The sequence below is a fragment of the Tachypleus tridentatus genome, chromosome 8 (assembly GCF_004210375.1).
Source record: "Tachypleus tridentatus isolate NWPU-2018 chromosome 8, ASM421037v1, whole genome shotgun sequence".
Taxonomy (NCBI): Eukaryota; Metazoa; Arthropoda; class Merostomata; order Xiphosura; family Limulidae; genus Tachypleus; species Tachypleus tridentatus.
Genome location: NC_134832.1, coordinates 119,709,457 through 119,736,161, shown reverse-complemented (window position 1 = coordinate 119,736,161; position 26,705 = coordinate 119,709,457). Strand labels below are relative to the sequence as shown.

Genomic DNA, 26,705 nt, shown 5'->3' with positions numbered 1-26,705 from the left:
TTTGAACGCTCATGTTTTGTGTCGGATCCCACTGTTTTGGATTGCGTGGGTTTCATGCCAGGCAGGTTGAGACTGAAAAATACCATCGGCAGAAGACAGTATCGTCCTCAACATATTTCCTCGTGTAGAACTGAGGACTGATCTCAGCCTGCACGGTAGAGGTTACCATAGTCGGCAAAATATAAACAAATAAAACCCAGTGTCTGATACCAATAACTTATAAACACCAGACAGGTTTAGAGATGCTTAAAATTGCACGTTAAATAATACAGACCTTTTTTTTTTTGTCATGATTTAGGCTTACCGTTCTACAACTAGGTATGACCGACTCGCAATCGACCTGGGCGCTATCAGTATCACCTACAGTTCCGCTATTCTCGCTCGTGGAACTGTCTTCACCACTAAAACTCGACAGATCTGTGTCAAAAGTAACTGTTCTAGGTACGTTCAGAGTAGGTTCGAATTGATAGGGCGCGACTCGACACTGTTCAGAACACAAATTCAAAACAGACTCCGCCTCTGTTTCTCCGTATCTGCCATTGCCATGTTTATTTACATTCAACGCGCAGGCGTTGGCGGTTTCCTTGCCAACTATTACGTCACAGTACTTTTTTAGCAGCAAAGGTAAAACTAAAACGTTCGGATTCCCGCTCGTTAAAGGCTCTTTCACCAAGTTTTACGTTTCATGTATTATCACATATTCTTTGTAAAAAATGTGAACATGCGAAATCAATCAGTATGACTAGTTCTTTTAGACTGCAAACTTTTTTTTATTCTGTAAAATTCACCTTTAATATAGTAAATCGGCAATTGCGTCAAGGATCAAAAGCCACTTCGCATTTTCGGAAAGGAGAAAAATTATTTTGAATGACAAAGCACTTAAAAGAAAAGTAAAATACGCCGCCCAACGTGGGGCTCGAACCCACGACCCTGAGATTAAGAGTCTCATGCTCTACCGACTGAGCTAGTCGGGCCGGTTTATGTATATATTGTAGTTTTGTTTCTTTTACATTTCTTTATGATCGTTTCTTTTTACTTCTCATTTTCGTTCAGGCTTTTCATTTTATTTCATTTAAGTATTTTTTTTCAGTAAGTAGCAAGTAGAGTTATATATCACCCCGAAACAATTTCCTACAATTTCACGTAAACGTTATTCAATTCTATTCAGTCTTTCCTCAAGATTTTGAATAAATGAAAGAAAAAGAAAACTTTTATTACACGAAATCTTACCAGCCATTTGCTATTCGAAGAGCTAACAAACTTACTACTCATTCATCCTTTCATTAACGTACCTGTCGTTTAGATGTAACATAACATTTTAATCATAAATTTTTTTTCTCTTTGTAGGAATTTATCAATTACAGAAGGTGATTCTTTAGTGGTGATTAGACGTAAACTATATCAGGCTTGTATTTTCTCTGGAAGAATAATTACTTTCGAGAAAATTACACAACACAAACTTTATCAAATTCACCATACCAAAAAACACGTTAGAGCAAGCACGTAAATATTTTCATCTCTTTCCATTTCAGAATTGATAACATTAAAATACGAGGTTCGATTATATGCATTCTGAGAAATTTAAACGTGATTAAAACGCAAAGAGGCTCCATAAGGACTTTCATCGTTCACTCTCGCTTATGTATTGTCACAAATTACGGGCAATAATAAAATCACATAGTAGATTTTCTACCAAAGTTCAAACTTTCCTCACAAAACACAGGTTGCGTGTTACATATGAAAGTGTTTCTCTAATTCATTCATTGTCATCCATGTATTGATGCGGTGAGAACACGCAGATTTAAATAGTGCGCATTCCATACATTACTTCATTAAACATGTTCTCAACATGAAAGTCATTAACAAACTTTTCGCGGACACTCATGTATTTATATCATTAGCGTATCAGCAGAAATCCTCCTATTTAAAATCAATAACGGTGATCACCGCTCAATTGAAACCACGTAGAGTTTCTTTTACAATAGAGGATAATTTTTAAAGGGTTATTTTAAAGAAAATTAATACCTAAATCGTTTATCATACAATGCTGTTGTAGAAAACCCAGATAAAGTGGACAAGGGATGCGATAATTATAGCTGAAAGTTTGCAATGGTGATAAAAGCTTTCAAAGTGCTGATTTTGAATGACGAACGAAAGAACAACAGCAACAAATATTTGACAGGGGCATGGATCCTTACGGTAAGAATCCTTAAATTCTTTAATGTTTCTTAATTTACCCATTCGTCTTTAGCAAGTTATATTGAAATAGGTAAAGGAGTGGATATAAAAATTTCTAAAGCTCAATATTTTTCAAAATGAATTAACCACAGAGTAAAAGAGCGAAAAATAATACAATAATGCATGAATTCTCACAACATTATAAAAGTAATTCAATACGACATGATTGTAACGAAGTTGTGCTATTATATTTATACCTGCGTCAAAGTATCATTCATTCCCAAGAATTTCCAGAAGGAAGAAATTGGAGCACGTCACAATAACTCCTCCTGTGATTTATGATAATTCTCACTTAACCTAAACCCTTCACGATTATTGACTCTATAAAATACGTTCTTCCGTGACTTCTCTCTTAAAGGTGAATTTTCAACACATTTAATAATTGCTTTAAAACCGAACTTTTTTAGGTATAATTCCTGTGTTGTTGCCCTATTTTTAAATACTTTCGTTTTCGAGTAAAAACTGAAACAAAATACGCGGGTTCTCGAACCGAAGTTCCTCTCGGTCGTTCGGCTGTTTCCGTGACGTTTTACAACTATGACGTAATAGTTGCCAAACACGCTTCGTTGCGCGCCGGCCGACCATTTTGTTACTTTCAGTGCTGGTGTTCTATGTAAATCCATCGGTGCTTTTTTCAGGTAACATACTTTGTGAGCGAATTTTTTGTCTTGATATTGTTACTTTATGTTTGTTTTATGATAACATGATCTACTGCATTAATTATTGTTGTAAAAATCAAGGAAAAGGTTCTTTTCGTCTCCGTGCAAAGAGAAATAACCGGCTGTGTGGGCCACAGTGGGCGCGGATGGTCAACAGGAAGAATTGTACTCCTTAACAGCATGCAACGCTTTGTCGAGATCACTTTGAACGCTCATGTTTTTGTGTCGGATCCCACTGTTTTGGATTGCGTGGGTTTCATGCCAGGCAGGTTGAGACTGAAAAATACCATCGGCAGAAGACAGTATCGTCCTCAACATATTTCCTCGTGTAGAACTGAGGACTGATCTCAGCCTGCACGGTAGAGGTTACCATAGTCGGCAAAATATAAACAAATAAAACCCAGTGTCTGATACCAATAACTTATAAACACCAGACAGGTTTAGAGATGCTTAAAATTGCACGTTAAATAATACAGACCTTTTTTTTTGTCATGATTTAGGCTTACCGTTCTACAACTGTAGGTATGACCGACTCGCAATCGACCTGGGCGCTATCAGTATCACCTACAGTTCCGCTATTCTCGCTCGTGGAACTGTTTTCACCACTAAAACTCGACAGATCTGTGTCAAAAGTAACTGTTCTAGGTACGTTCAGAGTAGGTTCGAATTGATAGGGCGCGCGACTCGACACTGTTCAGAACACAAATTCAAAACAGACTCCGCCTCTGTTTCTCCGTATGTATGCAATTGCCATGTTTATTTACATTCAACGCGCAGGCGTTGGCGGTTTCTTTGCCAACTATTACGTCACAGTACTTTTTTCAGCGGCAAAGGTAAAAACTAAAACGTTCGGATTCCCGCTCGTTAAAGGCTCTTTCTGCACCAAGTTCAACGTTTCATTTATTATCACATATTCTTTCTAAAAATGTGAACATGCGAAATCAATCAGTATGACTAGTTCTTTATACTGCAAACTTTTTTTTATTCTGTAAAATTCACCTTTAATATAGTACATCGGCAATTGCGTCAAGGATCAAAAGCCACTTCTGCATTTTCGGAAGGGGAGAAAAATTATTTTGTATGACAAAGCACTTAAAGAGTGAAGTAAAATACGCCGCCCAACGTGGCTCTCGAACCCACGACCCTGAGATTAAGAGTCTCATGCTCTACCGACTGAGCTAGTCGGGCCGGTTTATGTATATATTGTAGTTTTGTTTCTTTTTTACATTTCTTTATAATCGTTTCTTTTCACTTCTCATTTTCGTTCAGGCTTATCATTTATTTCTACATTAAGTATTTTTCAGTAAGTAGCAAGTAGAGTTATATATCACCCCGAAACAATTTCCTACAATTTCACGTAAACTTTATTCAATTCTATTCAGTCTTTCCTCAAGATTTTTGAATAAATGAAAGAAAAAGAAAAACTTTTTATTACACGAAATCTTACCAGCCATTGCTATTCGAAGAGCTAACAAACTTATACTCATTCATCCTTTCATTAACGTACCTGTCGTTAGATGTATCATAACATTTTAATCATAAATTTTTTTTTCTCTTTGTAGGAATTTATCAATTACAGAAGGTGATTCTTTAGTGGTGATTAGACGTAAACTATATCAGGCTTGTATTTTCTCTGGAAGAATAATTACTTTCGAGAAAATTACACAACACAAACTTTATCAAATTCACCATACCAAAAAACACGTTAGAGCAAGCACGTAAATATTTTCATCTCTTTCCATTTCAGAATTGATAACATTAAAATACGAGGTTCGATTATATGCATTCGAGAAATTTAAACGTGATTAAAAGGCAAAGAGGCTCCATAAGGACTTTCATCGTTCACTCTCGCTTATGTATTGTCACAAATTACGGGCAATAATAAAATCACATAGTAGATTTTCTACCAAAGTTCAAACTTTCCTCACAAAACACAGGTTGCGTGTTACATATGAAAGTGTTTCTCTAATTCATTCATTGTCATCCATGTATTGATGCGGTGAGAACACGCAGATTTAAATAGTGCGCATTCCATACATTACTTCATTAAACATGTTCTCAACATGAAAGTCATTAACAAACTTTTCGCGGACACTCATGTATTTATATCATTAGCGTATCAGCAGAAATCCTCCTATTTAAAATCAATAACGGTGATCACCGCTCAATTGAAACCACGTAGAGTTTCTTTTACAATAGAGGATAATTTTAAAGGGTTATTTTAAAGAAAATTAATACCTAAATCGTTTATCATACAATGCTGTTGTAGAAAACCCAGATAAAGTGGACAAGGGATGCGATAATTATAGCTGAAAGTTTGCAATGGTGATAAAAGCTTTCAAAGTGCTGATTTTGAATGACGAACGAAAGAACAACAGCAACAAATATTTGACAGGGGCATGGATCCTTACGGTAAGAATCCTTAAATTCTTTAATGTTTCTTAATTTACCCATTCGTCTTTAGCAAGTTATATTGAAATAGGTAAAGGAGTGGATATAAAAATTTCTAAAGCTCCAATATTTTTCAAAATGATTTAACCACAGAGTAAAAGAGCGAAAAAATAATACAATAATGCACGAATTCTCAAAACATTATAAAAGTAATTCAATACGACATGATTGTAACGAAGTTGTGCTATTATATTTATACCTGCGGCAAAGTATCATTCATTCCCAAGAATTTCCAGAAGGGAAGAAATTGGAGCACGTCACAATAACTTCCTGTGATTTATGATAATTCTCACTTAACCTAAACCCTTCACGATTATTGACTCTATAAAATACGTTCTTCCGTGACTTCTCTCTTAAAGGTGAATTTTCAACACATTTAATAATTGCCTTAGAAACCATATACTTGGTATAATTCCTGTGTTGTTGCCCTATTTTAAATATACTTTCGTTTTCGAGTAAAACTGAAACAAAATACGCGGGTTCTCGAACCGAAGTTCCTCCTCGGTCGTTCGGTTGTTTCCGTGACGTTTTACAACTATGACGTAATGGTTGCCAAACACGCTTCGTTGCGCGCCGCCGACCATTTTGTTACTTTCAGTGCTGGTGTTCTATGTAAATCCATCGGTGCTTTTTCAGGTAACATACTTTGTGAGCGAATTTTTTGTCTTGATATTGTTACTTTATGTTTGTTTTATGATAACATGATCTACTGCATTAATTATTGTTGTAAAAATCAAGGAAAAGGTTCTTTTCGTCTCCGTGCAAAGAGAAATAACCGGCTGTGTGGCCACAGTGGGCGCGGATGGTCAACAGGAAGAATTGTACTCCTTAACAGCATGCAACGCTTTGTCGAGATCACTTTGAAAGCTCATGTTCTGTGTCGGATCACCACTGTATGATGTCATGTTGTGAGGTTTCATGCCATTGCAGGTTGAGACTCAGCGATGCATTCGGCAGAAGACAGTATCGTCCTCAACACATTTACTCAGTCGTACATACTAGAGGACTGATCTCTAGCCTCAGCCTGACAGTAGAGGTTACCATAGTCGGCAAAATATAAACAAATAAAACCCAGTGTCTGATACCAATAACTTATAAACACCAGACAGGTTTAGAGATGCTTAAAATTGCACGTTAAATAATACAGACCTTTTTTTTTTTGTCATGATTAGGGCTTTACCGTTCTACAACTGTAGGTATGACCGACTCGCAATCGACCTGGGCGCTATCAGTATCACCTACAGTTCCGCTATTCTCGCTCGTGGAACTGTTTTCACCACTAAAACTCGACAGATCTGTGTCAAAAGTAACTGTTCTAGGTACGTTCAGAGTAGGTTCGAATTGATAGGGCGCGACTCGACACTGTTCAGAACACAAATTCAAAACAGACTCCGCCTCTGTTTCTCCGTATGCAATTGCCATGTTTATTTACATTCAACGCGCAGGCGTTGGCGGTTTCTTTGCCAACTATTACGTCACAGTACTTTTTTCAGCGGCAAAGGTAAAAACTAAAACGTTCGGATTCCCGCTCGTTAAAGGCTCTTTCTGCACCAAGTTCTACGTTTCATGTATTATCACATATTCTTTGTAAAAAATGTGAACATGCGAAATCAATCAGTATGACTAGTTCTTTAGACTGCAAACTTTTTTTTATTCTATTAAATTCACCTTTAATATAGTAAATCAGGCAATTGCGTCAAGGATCAAAAGCCACTTCGCATTTTCGGAAAGGAGAAAAATTATTTTGTATGACAAAGCACTAAAAAAGTGAAGTAAAACACGCTCGCATAACGTGGGGCTCGAACCCACGACCCTGAGATTAAGAGTCTCATGCTCTACCGACTGAGCTAGTCGGGCCGGTTTATGTATATATTGTAGTTTTGTTTCTTTTTTACATTTCTTTATGATCGTTTCTTTTTACTTCTCATTTTCGTTCAGGCTTTTCATTTATTTCTACATTAAGTATTTTTCAGTAAGTAGCAAGTAGAGTTATATATCACCCCGAAACAATTTCCTACAATTTCACGTAAACGTTATTCAATTCTATTCAGTCTTTCCTCAAGATTTTTGAATAAATGAAAGAAAAAGAAAAACTTTTTATTACACGAAATCTTACCAGCCATTGCTATTCGAAGAGCTAACAAACTTATACTCATTCATCCTTTCATTAACGTACCTGTCGTTAGATGTATCATAACATTTTAATCATAAATTTTTTTCTCTTTGTAGGAATTTATCAATTACAGAAGGTGATTCTTTAGTGGTGATTAGACGTAAACTATATCAGGCTTGTATTTTCTCTGGAAGAATAATTACTTTCGAGAAAATTACACAACACAAACTTTATCAAATTCACCATACCAAAAACACGTTAGAGCAAGCACGTAAATATTTTCATCTCTTTCCATTTCAGAATTGATAACATTAAAATACGAGGTTCGATTATATGCATTCGAGAAATTTAAACGTGATTAAAAGGCAAAGAAGAGGCTCCATAAGGACTTTCATCGTTCACCGTCGCATGTGTATTGTCACAAATTACGGGCAATAATAAAATCACATAGTAGATTTTCTACCAAAGTTCAAACTTTCCTCACAAAACACAGGTTGCGTGTTACATATGAAAGTGTTTCTCTAATTCATTCATTGTCATCCATGTATTGATGCGGTGAGAACACGCAGATTTAAATAGTGCGCATTCCATACATTACTTCATTAAACATGTTCTCAACATGAAAGTCATTAACAAACTTTTCGCGGACACTCATGTATTTATATCATTAGCGTATCAGCAGAAATCCTCCTATTTAAAATCAATAACGGTGATCACCGCTCAATTGAAACCACGTAGAGTTTCTTTTACAATAGAGGATAATTTTTAAAGGGTTATTTTAAAGAAAATTAATACCTAAATCGTTTATCATACAATGCTGTTGTAGAAAACCCAGATAAAGTGGACAAGGGATGCGATAATTATAGCTGAAAGTTTGCAATGGTGATAAAAGCTTTCAAAGTGCTGATTTTGAATGACGAACGAAAGAACAACAGCAACAAATATTTGACAGGGGCATGGATCCTTACGGTAAGAATCCTTAAATTCTTTAATGTTTCTTAATTTACCCATTCGTCTTTAGCAAGTTATATTGAAATAGGTAAAGGAATGGATATAAAAATTTCTAAAGCTCCAATATTTTTCAAAATGATTTAACCACAGAGTAAAAGAGCGAAAATAATACAATAATGCACGAATTCTCAAAACATTATATAAAGTAATTCAATACGACATGATTGCTGTGAAGTTGTGCTATTATATTTATACCTGCGGCAAAGTATCATTCATTCCCAAGAATTTCCAGAAGGGAAGAAATTGGAGCACGTCACAATAACTTCCTGTGATTTATGATAATTCTCACTTAACCTAAACCCTTCACGATTATTGACTCTATAAAATACGTTCTTCCGTGACTTCTGTAATCTCCAAGGTGAATTTTCAACACATTTAATAATTGCCTTAGAAACCATACTTTTTTAGGTATAATTCCTGTGTTGTTGCCCTATTTTTAAATACTTTCGTTTTCGAGTAAAACTGAAACAAAATACGCGGGTTCTCGAACCGAAGTTCTCCCTCGGTCGTTCGGTTGTTTCGTGACGTTTTACAACTATGACGTAATAGTTGCCAAACACGCTTCGTTGCGCGCCAGCCGACCATTTTGTTACTTTCAGTGCTGGTGTTCTATGTAAATCCATCGGTGCTTTTTTCAGGTAACATACTTTGTGAGCGAATTTTTTGTCTTGATATTGTTACTTTATGTTTGTTTTATGATAACATGATCTACTGCATTAATTATTGTTGTAAAAATCAAGGAAAAGGTTCTTTTCGTCTCCGTGCAAAGAGAAATAACCGGCTGTGTGGCCACAGTGGGCGCGGATGGTCAACAGGAAGAATTGTACTCCTTAACAGCATGCAACGCTTTGTCGAGATCACTTTGAACGCTCATGTTTTGTGTCGGATACCACTGTTTTGGATTGCGTGGGTTTCATGCCAGGCAGGTTGAGACTGAAAATACCATCGGCAGAAGACAGTATCGTCCTCAACATATTTCCTCGTGTAGAACTGAGGACTGATCTCAGCCTGCACGGTAGAGGTTACCATAGTCGGCAAAATATAAACAAATAAAACCCAGTGTCTGATACCAATAACTTATAAACACCAGACAGGTTTAGAGATGCTTAAAATTGCACGTTAAATAATACAGACCTTTTTTTTTTTTGTCATGATTTAGGCTTACCGTTCTACAACTGTAGGTATGACCGATTCGCAATCGACCTGGGCGCTATCAGTATCACCTACAGTTCCGCTATTCTCGCTCGTGGAACTGTCTTCACCACTAAAACTCGACAGATCTGTGTCAAAAGTAACTGTTCTAGGTACGTTCAGAGTAGGTTCGAATTGATAGGGCGCGACTCGACACTGTTCAGAACACAAATTCAAAACAGACTCCGCCTCTGTTTCTCCGTATGCAATTGCCATGTTTATTTACATTCAACGCGCAGGCGTTGGCGGTTTCTTTGCCAACTATTACGTCACAGTACTTTTTTTAGCGGCAAGGTAAAACTAAAACGTTCGGATTCCCGCTCCTTAAAGGCTCTTTCTGCACCAAGTTCTACGTTTCATGTATTATCACATATTCTTTGTAAAAAAATGTGAACATGCGAAATCAATCAGTATGACTAGTTCTTTAGACTGCAAACTTTTTTTTTATTCTGTAAAATTCACCTTTAATATAGTAAATCGGCAATTGCGTCAAGGATGAAAAGCCACTTCGCATTTTCGGAAAGGGAGAAAAATTATTTTGTATGACAAAGCACTTAAAAAGTGAAGTAAAATACGCCGCCCAACGTGGGGCTCGAACCCACGACCCTGAGATTAAGAGTCTCATGCTCTACCGACTGAGCTAGTCGGGCCGGTTTATGTATATATTGTAGTTTTGTTTCTTTTTCACATTTCTTTATGATCGTTTCTTTTTACTTCTCATTTTCGTTCAGGCTTTTCATTTATTTCTACATTAAGTATTTTTCAGTAAGTAGCAAGTAGAGTTATATATCACCTTGAAACAATTTCCTACAATTTCACGTAAACGTTATTCAATTCTATTCAGTCTTTCCTCAAGATTTTGAATAAATGAAAGAAAAAAGAAAGAAAACTTTTATTACACGAAATCTTACCAGCCATTGCTATTCGAAGAGCTAACAAACTTATACTCATTCATCCTTTCATTAACGTACCTGTCGTTAGATGTATCATAACATTTTAATCATAAATTTTTTCTCTTTGTAGGAATTTATCAATTACAGAAGGTGATTCTTTAGTGGTGATTAGACGTAAACTATATCAGGCTTGTATTTTCTCTGGAAGAATAATTACTTTCGAGAAAATTACACAACACAAACTTTATCAAATTCACCATACCAAAAAACACGTTAGAGCAAGCACGTAAATATTTTCATCTCTTTCCATTTCAGAATTGATAACATTAAAATACGAGGTTCGATTATATGCATTCGAGAAATTTAAACGTGATTAAAAGGCAAAGAGGCTCCATAAGGACTTTCATCGTTCACTCTCGCTTATGTATTGTCACAAATTACGGGCAATAATAAAATCACATAGTAGATTTTCTACCAAAGTTCAAACTTTCCTCACAAAACACAGGTTGCGTGTTACATATGAAAGTGTTTCTCTAATTCATTCATTGTCATCCATGTATTGATGCGGTGAGAACACGCAGATTTAAATAGTGCGCATTCCATACATTACTTCATTAAACATGTTCTCAACATGAGAAGTCATTAACAAACTTTTCGCGGACACTCATGTATTTATATCATTAGCGTATCAGCAGAAATCCTCCTATTTAAAATCAATAACGGTGATCACCGCTCAATTGAAACCACGTAGAGTTTCTTTTACAATAGAGGATAATTTTAAAGGGTTATTTTAAAGAAAATTAATACCTAAATCGTTTATCATACAATGCTGTTGTAGAAAACCCAGATAAAGTGGACAAGGGATGCGATAATTATAGCTGAAAGTTTGCAATGGTGATAAAAGCTTTCAAAGTGCTGATTTTGAATGACGAACGAAAGAACAACAGCAACAAATATTTGACAGGGGCATGGATCCTTACGGTAAGAATCCTTAAATTCTTTAATGTTTTTTTAATTTACCCATTCGTCTTTAGCAAGTTATATTGAAATAGGTAAAGGAGTGGATATAAAAATTTCTAAAGCTCCAATATTTTTCAAAATGATTTAACCACAGAGTAAAAGAGCGAAAAATAATACAATAATGCACGAATTCTCAAAACATTATAAAAGTAATTCAATACGACATGATTGTAACGAAGTTGTGCTATTATATTTTATACCTGCGGCAAAGTATCATTCATTCCCAAGAATTTCCAGAAGGGAAGAAATTGGAGCACGTCACAATAACTTCCTGTGATTTATGATAATTCTCACTTAACCTAAACCCTTCACGATTATTGACTCTATAAAATACGTTCTTCCGTGACTTCTCTCTTAAAGGTGAATTTTCAACACATTTAATAATTGCCTTAGAAACCATACTTTTTGGGTATAATTCCTGTGTTGTTGCCCTATTTTTAAATACTTTCGTTTTCGAGTAAAAACTGAAACAAAATACGCGGGTTCTCGAACCGAAGTTCCTCTCGGTCGTTCGGCTGTTTCCGTGACGTTTTACAACTATGACGTAATAGTTGCCAAACACGCTTCGTTGCGCGCCGGCCGACCATTTTGTTACTTTCAGTGCTGGTGTTCTATGTAAAATCCATCGGTGCTTTTTCAGGTAACATACTTTGTGAGCGAATTTTTTGTCTTGATATTGTTACTTTATGTTTGTTTTATGATAACATGATCTACTGCATTAATTATTGTTGTAAAAATCAAGGAAAAGGTTCTTTTCGTCTCAGTGCAAAGAGAAATAACCGGCTGTGTGGCCACAGTGGGCGCGGATAGTCAACAGGAAGAATTGTACTCCTTAACAGCATGCAACGCTTTGTCGAGATCACTTTGAACGCTCATGTTTTGTGTCGGATCCCACTGTTTTGGATTGCGTGGGTTTCATGCCAGGCAGGTTGAGACTGAAAAATACCATCGGCAGAAGACAGTATCGTCCTCAACATATTTCCTCGTGTAGAACTGAGGACTGATCTCAGCTCTGTACGGTAGAGGTTTTACATAGTCGGCAAAATATAAACAAATAAAACCCAGTGTCTGATACCAATAACTTATAAACACCAGACAGGTTTAGAGATGCTTAAAATTGCACGTTAAATAATACAGACCTTTTTTTTTTTGTCATGATTTAGGCTTACCGTTCTACAACTGTAGGTATGACCGACTCGCAATCGACCTGGGCGCTATCAGTATCACTCACAGTTCCGCTACTCTCGCTCGTGGAACTGTCTTCACCACTAAAACTCGACAGATCTGTGTCAAAAGTAACTGTTCTAGGTACGTTCAGAGTAGGTTCGAATTGATAGGGCGCGACTCGACACTGTTCAGAACACAAATTCAAAACAGACTCCGCCTCTGTTTCTCCGTATGCAATTGCCATGTTTATTTACATTCAACGCGCAGGCGTTGGCGGTTTCTTTGCCAACTATTACGTCACAGTACTTTTTTCAGCGGCAAAGGTAAAAACTAAAACGTTCGGATTCCCGCTCGTTAAAGGCTCTTTCTGCACCAAGTTCTACGTTTCATGTATTATCACATATTCTTTGTAAAAAATGTGAACATGCGAAATCAATCAGTATGACTAGTTCTTTAGACTGCAAACTTTTTTTTTATTCTGTAAAATTCACCTTTAATATAGTACATCGGCAATTGCGTCAAGGATCAAAAGCCACTTCTGCATTTTCGAAAGGGAGAAAAATTATTTTGTATGACAAAGCACTTAAAGTGAAGTAAAATACGCCGCCCAACGTGGGGCTCGAACCCACGACCCTGAGATTAAGAGTCTCATGCTCTACCGACTGAGCTAGTCGGGCCGGTTTATGTATATATTGTAGTTTTGTTTCTTTTCTACATTTCTTTATGATCGTTTCTTTTTACTTCTCATTTTCGTTCAGGCTTTTCATTTATTTCTACATTAAGTATTTTTCAGTAAGTAGCAAGTAGAGTTATATATCACCCTGAAACAATTTCCTAATTTCACGTAAACGTTATTCAATTCTATTCAGTCTTTCCTCAAGATTTTGAATAAATGAAAGAAAAGAAAAACTTTTATTACACGAAATCTTACCAGCCATTGCTATTCGAAGAGCTAACAAACTTATACTCATTCATCCTTTCATTAACGTACCTGTCGTTAGATGTATCATAACATTTTAATCATAAATTTTTTTCTCTTTGTAGGAATTTATCAATTACAGAAGGTGATTCTTTAGTGGTGATTAGACGTAAACTATATCAGGCTTGTATTTTCTCTGGAAGAATAATTACTTTCGAGAAAATTACACAACACAAACTTTATCAAATTCACCATACCAAAACACGTTAGAGCAAGCACGTAAATATTTTCATCTCTTTCCATTTCAGAATTGATAACATTAAAATACGAGGTTCGATTATATGCATTCGAGAAATTTAAACGTGATTAAAAGGCAAAGAGGCTCCATAAGGACTTTCATCGTTCACACTCGCTTATGTATTGTCACAAATTACGGGCGGCAATAAAATCACATAGTAGATTTTTTACCAAAGTTCAAACTTTCCTCACAAAACACAGGTTGCGTGTTACATATGAAAGTGTTTCTCTAATTCATTCATTGTCATCCATGTATTGATGCGGTGAGAACACGCAGATTTAAATAGTGCGCATTCCATACATTACTTCATTAAACATGTTCTCAACATGAAAGTCATTAACAAACTTTTCGCGGACACTCATGTATTTATATCATTAGCGTATCAGCAGAAATCCTCCTATTTAAAATCAATAACGGTGATCACCGCTCAATTGAAACCACGTAGAGTTTCTTTTACAATAGAGGATAATTTTAAAGGGTTATTTTAAAGAAAATTAATACCTAAATCGTTTATCATACAATGCTGTTGTAGAAAACCCAGATAAAGTGGACAAGGGATGCGATAATTATAGCTGAAAGTTTGCAATGGTGATAAAAGCTTTCAAAGTGCTGATTTTGAATGACGAACGAAAGAACAACAGCAACAAATATTTGACAGGGCATGGATCCTTACGGTAAGAATCCTTAAATTCTTTAATGTTTCTTAATTTACCCATTCGTCTTTAGCAAGTTATATTGAAATAGGTAAAGGAGTGGATATAAAAATTTCTAAAGCTCCAATATTTTTCAAAATGATTTAACCACAGAGTAAAAGAGCGAAAAAATAATACAATAATGCACGAATTCTCAAAACATTATAAAGTAATTCAATACGACATGATTGTAACGAAGTTGTGCTATTATATTTATACCTGCGGCAAAGTATCATTCATTCCCAAGAATTTCCAGAAGGAAGAAATTGGAGCACGTCACAATAACTTCCTGTGATTTATGATAATTCTCACTTAACCTAAACCCTTCACGATTATTGACTCTATAAAATACGTTCTTCCGTGACTTCTCTCTTAAAGGTGAATTTTCAACACATTTAATAATTGCCTTAGAAACCATACTTTTTTTAGGTATAATTCCTGTGTTGTTGCCCTATTTTAAATACTTTCGTTTTCGAGTAAAACTGAAACAAAATACGCGGGTTCTCGAACCGAAGTTCCTCTCGGTCGTTCGGTTGTTTCCGTGACGTTTTACAACTATGACGTAATAGTTGCCAAACACGCTTCGTTGCGCGCCGGCCGACCATTTTGTTACTTTCAGTGCTGGTGTTCTATGTAAATCCATCGGTGCTTTTTTCAGGTAACATACTTTGTGAGCGAATTTTTTGTCTTGATATTGTTACTTTATGTTTGTTTTATGATAACATGATCTACTGCATTAATTATTGTTGTAAAAATCAAGGAAAAGGTTCTTTTCGTCTCCGTGCAAAGAGAAATAACCGGCTGTGTGGCCACAGTGGGCGCGGATGGTCAATAGGAAGAATTGTACTCCTTCACAGCATGCAACGCTTTGTCGAGATCACTTTGAACGCTCATGTTTTGTGTCGGATCCCTGTTTTGGATTGCGTGGGTTTCATGCCAGGCAGGTTGAGACTGAAAAATACCATCGGCAGAAGACAGTATCGTCCTCAACATATTTCCTCGTGTAGAACTGAGGACTGATCTCAGCCTGCACGGTAGAGGTTACCATAGTCGGCAAAATATAAACAAATAAAACCCAGTGTCTGATACCAATAACTTATAAACACCAGACAGGTTTAGAGATGCTTAAAATTGCACGTTAAATAATACAGACCTTTTTTTTTTGTCATGATTTAGGCTTACCGTTCTACAACTGGAGGTATGACCGACTCGCAATCGACCTGGGCGCTATCAGTATCACCTACAGTTCCGCTATTCTCGCTCGTGGAACTGTCTTCACCACTAAAACTCGACAGATCTGTGTCAAAAGTAACTGTTCTAGGTACGTTCAGAGTAGGTTCGAATTGATAGGGCGCGACTCGACACTGTTCAGAACACAAATTCAAAACAGACTCCGCCTCTGTTTCTCCGTATGCAATTGCCATGTTTATTTACATTCAACGCGCAGGCGTTGGGTTTTCTTTGCCAACTATTACGTCACAGTACTTTTTTCAGCGGCAAGGTAAAACTAAAACGTTCGGATTCCCGCTCGTTAAAGGCTCTTTCTGCACCAAGTTCTACGTTTCATGTATTATCACATATTCTTTGTAAAAAAATGTGAACATGCGAAATCAATCAGTATGACTAGTTCTTTAGACTGCAAACTTTTTTTTTATTCTGTAAAATTCACCTTTAATATAGTACATCGGCATTTGCGTCAAGGATCAAAAGCCACTTCGCATTTTCGGAAGGGAGAAAAATTATTTTGTATGACAAAGCACTTAAAGAGTGAAGTAAAATACGCCGCCCAACGTGGGGCTCGAACCCACGACCCTGAGATTAAGAGTCTCATGCTCTACCGACTGAGCTAGTCGGGCCGGTTTATGTATATATTGTAGTTTTGTTTCTTTTTTACATTTCTTTATGATCGTTTCTTTTACTTCTCATTTCGTTCAGGCTTTTCATTTATTTCTACATTAAGTATTTTCAGTAAGTAGCAAGTAGAGTTATATATCACCCCGAAACAATTTCCTACAATTTCACGTAAACGTTATTCAATTCTATTCAGTCTTTCCTCAAGATTTTGAATAAATGAAAAAAAGAAAAACTTTTATTACACGAAATCTTACCAGCCATTGCTATTCGAAGAGCTAACAAACTTATACTCATTCATCCTTTCATTAACGTACCTGTCGTTAGATGTATCATAACATTTTAATCATAAATTTTTTCTCTTTGTAGGAATTTATCAATTACAGAAGGTGATTCTTTAGTGGTGATTAGACGTAAACTATATCAGGCTTGTATTTTCTCTGGAAGAATAATTACTTTCGAGAAAATTACACAACACAAACTTTATCAAATTCACCATACCAAAAAACACGTTAGAGCAAGCACGTAAATATTTTCATCTCTTTCCATTTCAGAATTGATAACATTAAAATACGAGGTTCGATTATATGCATTCGAGAAATTTAAACGTGATTAAAAGGCAAAGAGGCTCCATAAGGACTTTCATCGTTCACTCGCTTATGTATTGTCACAAATTACGGGCAAAATCACATAGTAGATTTTCTACCAAAGTTCAAACTTTCCTCACAAAACACAGGTTGCGTGTTACATATGAAAGTGTTTCTCTAATTCATTCATTGTCATCCATGTATTGATGCGGTGAGAACACGCAGATTTAAATAGTGCGCATTCCATACATTACTTCATTAAACATGTTCTCAACATGAAAGTCATTAACAAACTTTTCGCGGACACTCATGTATTTATATCATTAGCGTATCAGCAGAAATCCTCCTATTTAAAATCAATAACGGTGATCACCGCTCAATTGAAACCACGTAGAGTTTTAACAATAGAGGATAATTTTTAAAGGGTTATTTTAAAGAAAATTAATACCTAAATCGTTTATCATACAATGCTGTTGTAGAAAACCCAGATAAAGTGGACAAGGGATGCGATAATTATAGCTGAAAGTTTGCAATGGTGATAAAAGCTTTCAAAGTGCTGATTTTGAATGACGAACGAAAGAACAACAGCAACAAATATTTGACAGGGCATGGATCCTTACGGTAAGAATCCTTAAATTCTTTAATGTTTCTTAATTTACCCATTCGTCTTTAGCAAGTTATATTGAAATAGGTAAAGGAGTGGATATAAAAATTTCTAAAGCTCCAATATTTTCAAAATGATTTAACCACAGAGTAAAAGAGCGAAAAATAATACAATAATGCACGAATTCTCAAAACATTATAAAAGTAATTCAATACGACATGATTGTAACGAAGTTGTGCTATTATATTTATACCTGCGGCAAAGTATCATTCATTCCCAAGAATTTCCAGAAGGGAAGAAATTGGAGCACGTCACAATAACTTCCTGTGATTTATGATAACTCTCCTTAACCTAAACCCTTCACGATTATTGACTCTATAAAATACGTTCTTCCGTGACTTCTCTCTTAAAGGTGAATTTTCAACACATTTAATAATTGCCTTAGAAACCATACTTTTAGGTATAATTCCTGTGTTGTTGCCCTATTTTTAAATACTTTCGTTTTCGAGTAAAAACTGAAACAAAATACGCGGGTTCTCGAACCGAAGTTCCTCTCGGTCGTTCGGCTGTTTCCGTGACGTTTTACAACTATGACGTAATAGTTGCCAAACACGCTTCAATGCTCGCCGACCATTTTGTTCCTTTCAGTGCTTGTGTTCTATGTAAATCCATCGGTGCTTTTTTCAGGTAACATACTTTTGAGCGAATTTTTTTGTCTTGATATTGTTACTTTATGTTTGTTTTATGATAACATGATCTACTGCATTAATTATTGTTGTAAAAATCAAGGAAAAGGTTCTTTTCGTCTCCGTGCAAAGAGAAATAACCGGCTGTGGCCACAGTGGGCGCGGATGGTCAACAGGAAGAATTGTACTCCTTAACAGCATGCAACGCTTTGTCGAGATCACTTTGAACGCTCATGTTTTGTGTCGGATACCACTGTTTTGGATTGCGTGGGTTTCATGCCAGGCAGGTTGAGACTGAAAAATACCATCGGCAGAAGACAGTATCGTCCTCAACATATTTCCTCGTGTAGAACTGAGGACTGATCTCAGCCTGCACGGTAGAGGTTACCATAGTCGGCAAAATATAAACAAATAAAACCCAGTGTCTGATACCAATAACTTATAAACACCAGACAGGTTTAGAGATGCTTAAAATTGCACGTTAAATAATACAGACCTTTTTTTTTTTGTCATGATTTAGGCTTACCGTTCTACAACTGTAGGTATGACCGACTCGCAATCGACCTGGGCGCTATCAGTATCACTCACAGTTCCGCTACTCTCGCTCGTGGAACTGTCTTCACCACTAAAACTCGACAGATCTGTGTCAAAAGTAACTGTTCTAGGTACGTTCAGAGTAGGTTCGAATTGATAGGGCGCGACTCGACACTGTTCAGAACACAAATTCAAAACAGACTCCGCCTCTGTTTCTCCGTATGCACTTGCCATGTTTATTTACATTCAACGCGCAGGCGTTGGCGGTTTTTTGCCAACTATTACGTCACAGTTACTTTTTAGCGGCAAGGTAAAAACTAAAACGTTCGGATTGCCGCTCGTTAAAGGCTCTTTCTGCACCAAGTTCTACGTTTCATGTATTATCACATATTCTTTGTAAAAAATGTGAACATGCGAAATCAATCAGTATGACTAGTTCTTTAGACTGCAAACTTTTTTTTTATTCTGTAAAATTCACCTTTAATATAGTACATCGGCAATTGCGTCAAGGATCAAAAGCCACTTCGCATTTTCGGAAAGGGAGAAAAATTATTTTGTATGACAAAGCACTTAAAAGTGAAGTAAAATACGCCGCCCAACGACCCTGAGATTAAGAGTCTCATGCTCTACCGACTGAGCTAGTCGGGCCGGTTTATGTATATATTGTAGTTTTGTTTCTTTTTCACATTTCTTTATGATCGTTTCTTTTACTTCTCATTTTCGTTCAGGCTTTTCATTTATTTTTACATTAAGTATTTTTCAGTAAGTAGCAAGTAGAGTTATATATCACCCCGAAACAATTTCCTACAATTTCACGTAAACGTTATTCAATTCTATTCAGTCTTTCCTCAAGATTTTTGAATAAATGAAAGAAAAAGAAAAACTTTTTATTACACGAAATCTTACCAGCCATTGCTATTCGAAGAGCTAACAAACTTATACTCATTCATCCTTTCATTAACGTACCTGTCGTTAGATGTATCATAACATTTTAATCATAAATTATTTCTCTTTGTAGGAATTTATCAATTACAGAAGGTGATTCTTTAGTGGTGATTAGACGTAAACTATATCAGGCTTGTATTTTCTCTGAAGAATAATTACTTTCGAGAAAATTACACAACACAAACTTTATCAAATTCACCATACCAAAAAACACGTTAGAGCAAGCACGTAAATATTTTCATCTCTTTCCATTTCAGAATTGATAACATTAAAATACGAGGTTCGATTATATGCATTCGAGAAATTTAAACGTGATTAAAAGGCAAAGAGGCTCCATAAGGACTTTCATCGTTCACTCGCTTATGTATTGTCACAAATTACGGGCAATAATAAAATCACATAGTAGATTTTCTACCAAAGTTCAAACTTTCCTCACAAAACACAGGTTGCGTGTTACATATGAAAGTGTTTCTCTAATTCATTCATTGTCATCCATGTATTGATGCGGTGAGAACACGCAGATTTAAATAGTGCGCATTCCATACATTACTTCATTAAACATGTTCTCAACATGAAAGTCATTAACAAACTTTTCGCGGACACTCATGTATTTATATCATTAGCGTATCAGCAGAAATCCTCCTATTTAAAATCAATAACGGTGATCACCGCTCAATTGAAACCACGTAGAGTTTCTTTTACAATAGAGGATAATTTTTAAAGGGTTATTTTAAAGAAAATTAATACCTAAATCGTTTATCATACAATGCTGTTGTAGAAAACCCAGATAAAGTGGACAAGGGATGCGATAATTATAGCTGAAAGTTTGCAATGGTGATAAAAGCTTTCAAAGTGCTGATTTTGAATGACGAACGAAAGAACAACAGCAACAAATATTTGACAGGGCATGGATCCTTACGGTAAGAATCCTTAAATTTTTTAATGTTTTTTAATTTACCCATTCGTCTTTAGCAAGTTATATTGAAATAGGTAAAGGAGTGGATATAAAATTTCTAAAGCTCCAATATTTTTCAAAATGATTTAACCACAGAGTAAAAGAGCGAAAAAATAATACAATAATGCACGAATTCTCAAAACATTATAAAAGTAATTCAATACGACATGATTGTAACGAAGTTGTGCTATTATATTTATACCTGCGGCAAAGTATCATTCATTCCCAAGAATTTCCAGAAGGGAAGAAATTGGAGCACGTCACAATAACTTCCTGTGATTTATGATAATTCTCACTTAACCTAAACCCTTCACGATTATTGACTCTATAAAATACGTTCTTCCGTGACTTCTCTCTTAAAGGTGAATTTTCAACACATTTAATAATTGCCTTAGAAACCATACTTTTTTAGGTATAATTCCTGTGTTGTTGCCCTATTTTTAAATACTTTCGTTTTCGAGTAAAAACTGAAACAAAATACGCGGGTTCTCGAACCGAAGTTCCTCTCGGTCGTTCGGCTGTTTCCGTGACGTTTTACAACTATGACGTAATAGTTGCCAAACACGCTTCGTTGCGCGCCGGCCGACCATTTTGTTACTTTCAGTGCTGGTGTTCTATGTAAATCCATCGGTGCTTTTTTTCAGGTAACATACTTTGTGAGCGATTTTTTGTCTTGATATTGCTACTTTATGTTTGTTTTATGATAACATGATCTACTGCATTAATTATTGTTGTAAAAATCAAGGAAAAGGTTCTTTTCGTCTGTGAAATGCCGTGCAGTGGGCGCGGAAGATTAAATAACCGGCTGTGTAACGCATGCTGCACAGTGTAATCATCGTGTTCGTCTTAAGCGGATGGTCAACAGGAAGAATCGGTGGTGATGCTCACATAACAGCATGCAACGCTTTGTCGAGATCACTTTGAACGCTCATGTTTTGTGTCGGATCCCACTGTTTTGGATTGCGTGGGTTTCATGCCAGGCAGGTTGAGACTGAAAAATACCATCGGCAGAAGACAGTATCGTCCTCAACATATTTCCTCGTGTAGAACTGAGGACTGATCTCAGCCTGCACGGTAGAGGTTACCATAGTCGGCAAAATATAAACAAATAAAACCCAGTGTCTGATACCAATAACTTATAAACACCAGACAGGTTTAGAGATGCTTAAAATTGCACGTTAAATAATACAGACCTTTTTTTTTTGTCATGATTTAGGCTTACCGTTCTACAACTGGAGGTATGACCGATCTCGCAATCGACCTGGGCGCTATCAGTATCACCTCACAGTTCCGCTACTCTCGCTCGTGGAACTGTCTTCACCACTAAAACTCGACAGATCTGTGTCAAAAGTAACTGTTCTAGGTACGTTCAGAGTAGGTTCGAATTGATAGGGCGCGACTCGACACTGTTCAGAACACAAATTCAAAACAGACTCCGCCTCTGTTTCTCCGTATGCAATTGCCATGTTTATTTACATTCAACGCGCAGGCGTTGGCGGTTTCTTTGCCAACTATTACGTCACAGTACTTTTTTAGCGGCAAAGGTAAAAACTAAAACGTTCGGATTCCCGCTCGTTAAAGGCTCTTTCTGCACCAAGTTTCTACGTTTCATGTATTATCACATATTCTTTGTAAAAAATGTGAACATGCGAAATCAATCAGTATGACTAGTTCTTTAGACTGCAAACTTTTTTTTATTCTGTAAAATTCACCTTTAATATAGTACATCGGCAATTGCGTCAAGGATCAAAAGCCACTTCGCATTTTCGGAAAGGGAGAAAAATTATTTTGTATGACAAAGCACTTAAAAGTGAAGTAAAATACGCCGCCCAACTCGAACCCACGACCCTGAGATTAAGAGTCTCATGCTCTACCGACTGAGCTAGTCGGGCCGGTTTATGTATATATTGTAGTTTTGTTTTTTTTTTCACATTTCTTTATGATCGTTTCTTTTACTTCTCATTTTCGTTCAGGCTTTTCATTTATTTCTACATTAAGTATTTTTTCAGTAAGTAGCAAGTAGAGTTATATATCACCCCGAAACAATTTCCTACAATTTCACGTAAACGTTATTCAATTCTATTCAGTCTTTCCTCAAGATTTTTGAATAAATGAAAGAAAAAGAAAAACTTTTTATTACACGAAATCTTACCAGCCATTGCTATTCGAAGAGCTAACAAACTTATACTCATTCATCCTTTCATTAACGTACCTGTCGTTAGATGTATCATAACATTTTAATCATAAATTTTTTTTTCTTTGTAGGAATTTATCAATTACAGAAGGTGATTCTTTAGTGGTGATTAGACGTAAACTATATCAGGCTTGTATTTTCTCTGGAAGAATAATTACTTTCGAGAAAATTACACAACACAAACTTTATCAAATTCACCATACCAAAACACGTTAGAGCAAGCACGTAAATATTTTCATCTCTTTCCATTTCAGAATTGATAACATTAAAATACGAGGTTCGATTATATGCATTCGAGAAATTTAAACGTGATTAAAAGGCAAAGAGGCTCCATAAGGACTTTCATCGTTCACTCTCGCTTATGTATTGTCACAAATTACGGGCAATAATAAAATCACATAGTAGATTTTCTACCAAAGTTCAAACTTTCCTCACAAAACACAGGTTGCGTGTTACATATGAAAGTGTTTCTCTAATTCATTCATTGTCATCCATGTATTGATGCGGTGAGAACACGCAGATTTAAATAGTGCGCATTCCATACATTACTTCATTAAACATGTTCTCAACATGAAAGTCATTAACAAACTTTTCGCGGACACTCATGTATTTATATCATTAGCGTATCAGCAGAAATCCTCCTATTTAAAATCAATAACGGTGATCACCGCTCAATTGAAACCACGTAGAGTTTCTTTTACAATAGAGGATAATTTTAAAGGGTTATTTTAAAGAAAATTAATACCTAAATCGTTTATCATACAATGCTGTTGTAGAAAACCCAGATAAAGTGGACAAGGGATGCGATAATTATAGCTGAAAGTTTGCAATGGTGATAAAAGCTTTCAAAGTGCTGATTTTGAATGACGAACGAAAGAACAACAGCAACAAATATTTGACAGGGGCATGGATCCTTACGGTAAGAATCCTTAAATTTTTTAATGTTTCTTAATTTACCCATTCGTCTTTAGCAAGTTATATTGAAATAGGTAAAGGTGGATATAAAATTTCTAAAGCTCCAATATTTTTCAAAATGATTTAACCACAGAGTAAAAGAGAAAAAATAATACAATAATGCACGAATTCTCAAAACATTATAAAGTAATTCAATACGACATGATTGTAACGAAGTTGTGCTATTATATTTATACCTGCGGCAAAGTATCATTCATTCCCAAGAATTTCCAGAAGGGAAGAAATGGAGCACGTCACAATAACTTCCTGTGATTTATGATAATTCTCACTTAACCTAAACCCTTCACGATTATTGACTCTATAAAATACGTTCTTCCGTGACTTCTCTCTTAAAGGTGAATTTTCAACACATTTAATAATTGCCTTAGAAACCATACTTTTTTAGGTATAATTCCTGTGTTGTTGCCCTATTTTAAATACTTTCGTTTTCGAGTAAAACTGAAACAAAATACGCGGGTTCTCGAACCGAAGTTCCTCTCGGTCGTTCGGCTGTTTCCGTGACGTTTTACAACTATGACGTAATAGTTGCCAAACACGCTTCGTTGCGCGCCGACCATTTTGTTCCTTTCAGTGCTGGTGTTCTATGTAAATCCATCGGTGCTTTTTTCAGGTAACATACTTTGTGAGCGAATTTTTGTCTTGATATTGTTACTTTATGTTTGTTTTATGATAACATGATCTACTGCATTAATTATTGTTGTAAAAATCAAGGAAAAGGTTCTTTTCGTCTCCGTGCAAAGAGAAATAACCGGCTGTGTGGCCACAGTGGGCGCGGATGGTCAACAGGAAGAATTGTACTCCTTAACAGCATGCAACGCTTTGTCGAGATCACTTTGAACGCTCATGTTTTGTGTCGGATCCCACTGTTTTGATTGCGTGGGTTTCATGCCAGGCAGGTTGAGACTGAAAAATACCATCGGCAGAAGACAGTATCGTCCTCAACATATTTCCTCGTGTAGAACTGAGGACTGATCTCAGCCTGCACGGTAGAGGTTACCATAGTCGGCAAAATATAAACAAATAAAACCCAGTGTCTGATACCAATAACTTATAAACACCAGACAGGTTTAGAGATGCTTAAAATTGCACGTTAAATAATACAGACCTTTTTTTTTTTTGTCATGATTTAGGCTTACCGTTCTACAACTGGAGGTATGACCGACTCGCAATCGACCTGGGCGCTATCAGTATCACCTACAGTTCCGCTATTCTCGCTCGTGGAACTGTCTTCACCACTAAAACTCGACAGATCTGTGTCAAAAGTAACTGTTCTAGGTACGTTCAGAGTAGGTTCGAATTGCGACTCGACACTGTTCAGAACACAAATTCAAAACAGACTCCGCCTCTGTTTCTCCGTATGCAATTGCCATGTTTATTTACATTCAACGCGCAGGCGTTGGCGGTTTCTTTGCCAACTATTACGTCACAGTACTTTTTTTAGCGGCAAGGTAAAACTAAAACGTTCGATTCCCGCTCGTTAAAGGCTCTTTCTGCACCAAGTTTCACGTTTCATGTATTATCACATATTCTTTGTAAAAAATGTGAACATGCGAAATCAATCAGTATGACTAGTTCTTTAGACTGCAAACTTTTTTTTTATTCTGTAAAATTCACCTTTAATATAGTACATCGGCAATTGCGTCAAGGATCAAAAGCCACTTCTGCATTTTCGGAAAGGGAGAAAAATTATTTTGTATGACAAAGCACTTAAAAGTGAAGTAAAATACGCCGCCCAACGTGGGGTTCGAACCCACGACCCTGAGATTAAGAGTCTCATGCTACCGACTGAGCTAGTCAGGCCGGTTTATGTATATATTGTAGTTTTGTTTCTTTTTCACATTTCTTTATGATCGTTTCTTTTTTTTACTTCTCATTTTCGTTCAGGCTTTTCATTTTATTTCTACATTAAGCTATTTTCAGTAAGTAGCAAGTAGAGTTATATATCACCCCCAAAAATTTCCTACAATTTCACGTAAACGTTATTCAATTCTATTCAGTCTTTCCTCAAGATTTTGAATAAATGAAAGAAAAGAAAAACTTTTATTACACGAAATCTTACCAGCCATTGCTATTCGAAGAGCTAACAAACTTATACTCATTCATCCTTTCATTAACGTACCTGTCGTTAGATGTATCATAACATTTTAATCATAAATTTTTTTCTCTTTGTAGGAATTTATCAATTACAGAAGGTGATTCTTTAGTGGTGATTAGACGTAAACTATATCAGGCTTGTATTTTCTCTGGAAGAATAATTACTTTCGAGAAAATTACACAACACAAACTTTATCAAATTCACCATACCAAAAACACGTTAGAGCAAGCACGTAAATATTTTCATCTCTTTCCATTTCAGAATTGATAACATTAAAATACGAGGTTCGATTATATGCATTCGAGAAATTTAAACGTGATTAAAACGCAAAGAGGCTCCATAAGGACTTTCATCGTTCACTCGCTTATGTATTGTCACAAATTACGGGCAATAATAAAATCACATAGTAGATTTTCTACCAAAGTTCAAACTTTCCTCACAAAACACAGGTTGCGTGTTACATATGAAAGTGTTTCTCTAATTCATTCATTGTCATCCATGTATTGATGCGGTGAGAACACGCAGATTTAAATAGTGCGCATTCCATACATTACTTCATTAAACATGTTCTCAACATGAAAGTCATTAACAAACTTTTCGCGGACACTCATGTATTTATATCATTAG

General features: G+C 36.0%; 7 non-coding genes across 7 annotated transcripts; all 7 read right to left on the bottom strand.

The window, feature by feature from the left end:
• Window positions 1-901: 901 nt before the first annotated feature.
• Window positions 902-974, bottom strand: TRNAK-CUU (transfer RNA lysine (anticodon CUU)). Its single transcript has one exon. It is a non-coding gene; the product is annotated as a tRNA-Lys (tRNA).
• A 3,038-nt stretch (window positions 975-4,012) lies between these two features.
• Window positions 4,013-4,085, bottom strand: TRNAK-CUU (transfer RNA lysine (anticodon CUU)). Its single transcript has one exon. It is a non-coding gene; the product is annotated as a tRNA-Lys (tRNA).
• Window positions 4,086-7,132: 3,047 nt separating this feature from the next.
• TRNAK-CUU (transfer RNA lysine (anticodon CUU)) lies at window positions 7,133-7,205 on the bottom strand. Its single transcript has one exon. It is a non-coding gene; the product is annotated as a tRNA-Lys (tRNA).
• Window positions 7,206-10,240: 3,035 nt separating this feature from the next.
• On the bottom strand, window positions 10,241-10,313 carry TRNAK-CUU (transfer RNA lysine (anticodon CUU)). The gene has a single exon. It is a non-coding gene; the product is annotated as a tRNA-Lys (tRNA).
• A 3,034-nt stretch (window positions 10,314-13,347) lies between these two features.
• TRNAK-CUU (transfer RNA lysine (anticodon CUU)) lies at window positions 13,348-13,420 on the bottom strand. The gene has a single exon. It is a non-coding gene; the product is annotated as a tRNA-Lys (tRNA).
• Window positions 13,421-16,435: 3,015 nt separating this feature from the next.
• Window positions 16,436-16,508, bottom strand: TRNAK-CUU (transfer RNA lysine (anticodon CUU)). The gene has a single exon. It is a non-coding gene; the product is annotated as a tRNA-Lys (tRNA).
• A 9,204-nt stretch (window positions 16,509-25,712) lies between these two features.
• TRNAK-CUU (transfer RNA lysine (anticodon CUU)) lies at window positions 25,713-25,783 on the bottom strand. The gene has a single exon. It is a non-coding gene; the product is annotated as a tRNA-Lys (tRNA).
• Window positions 25,784-26,705: the final 922 nt, after the last annotated feature.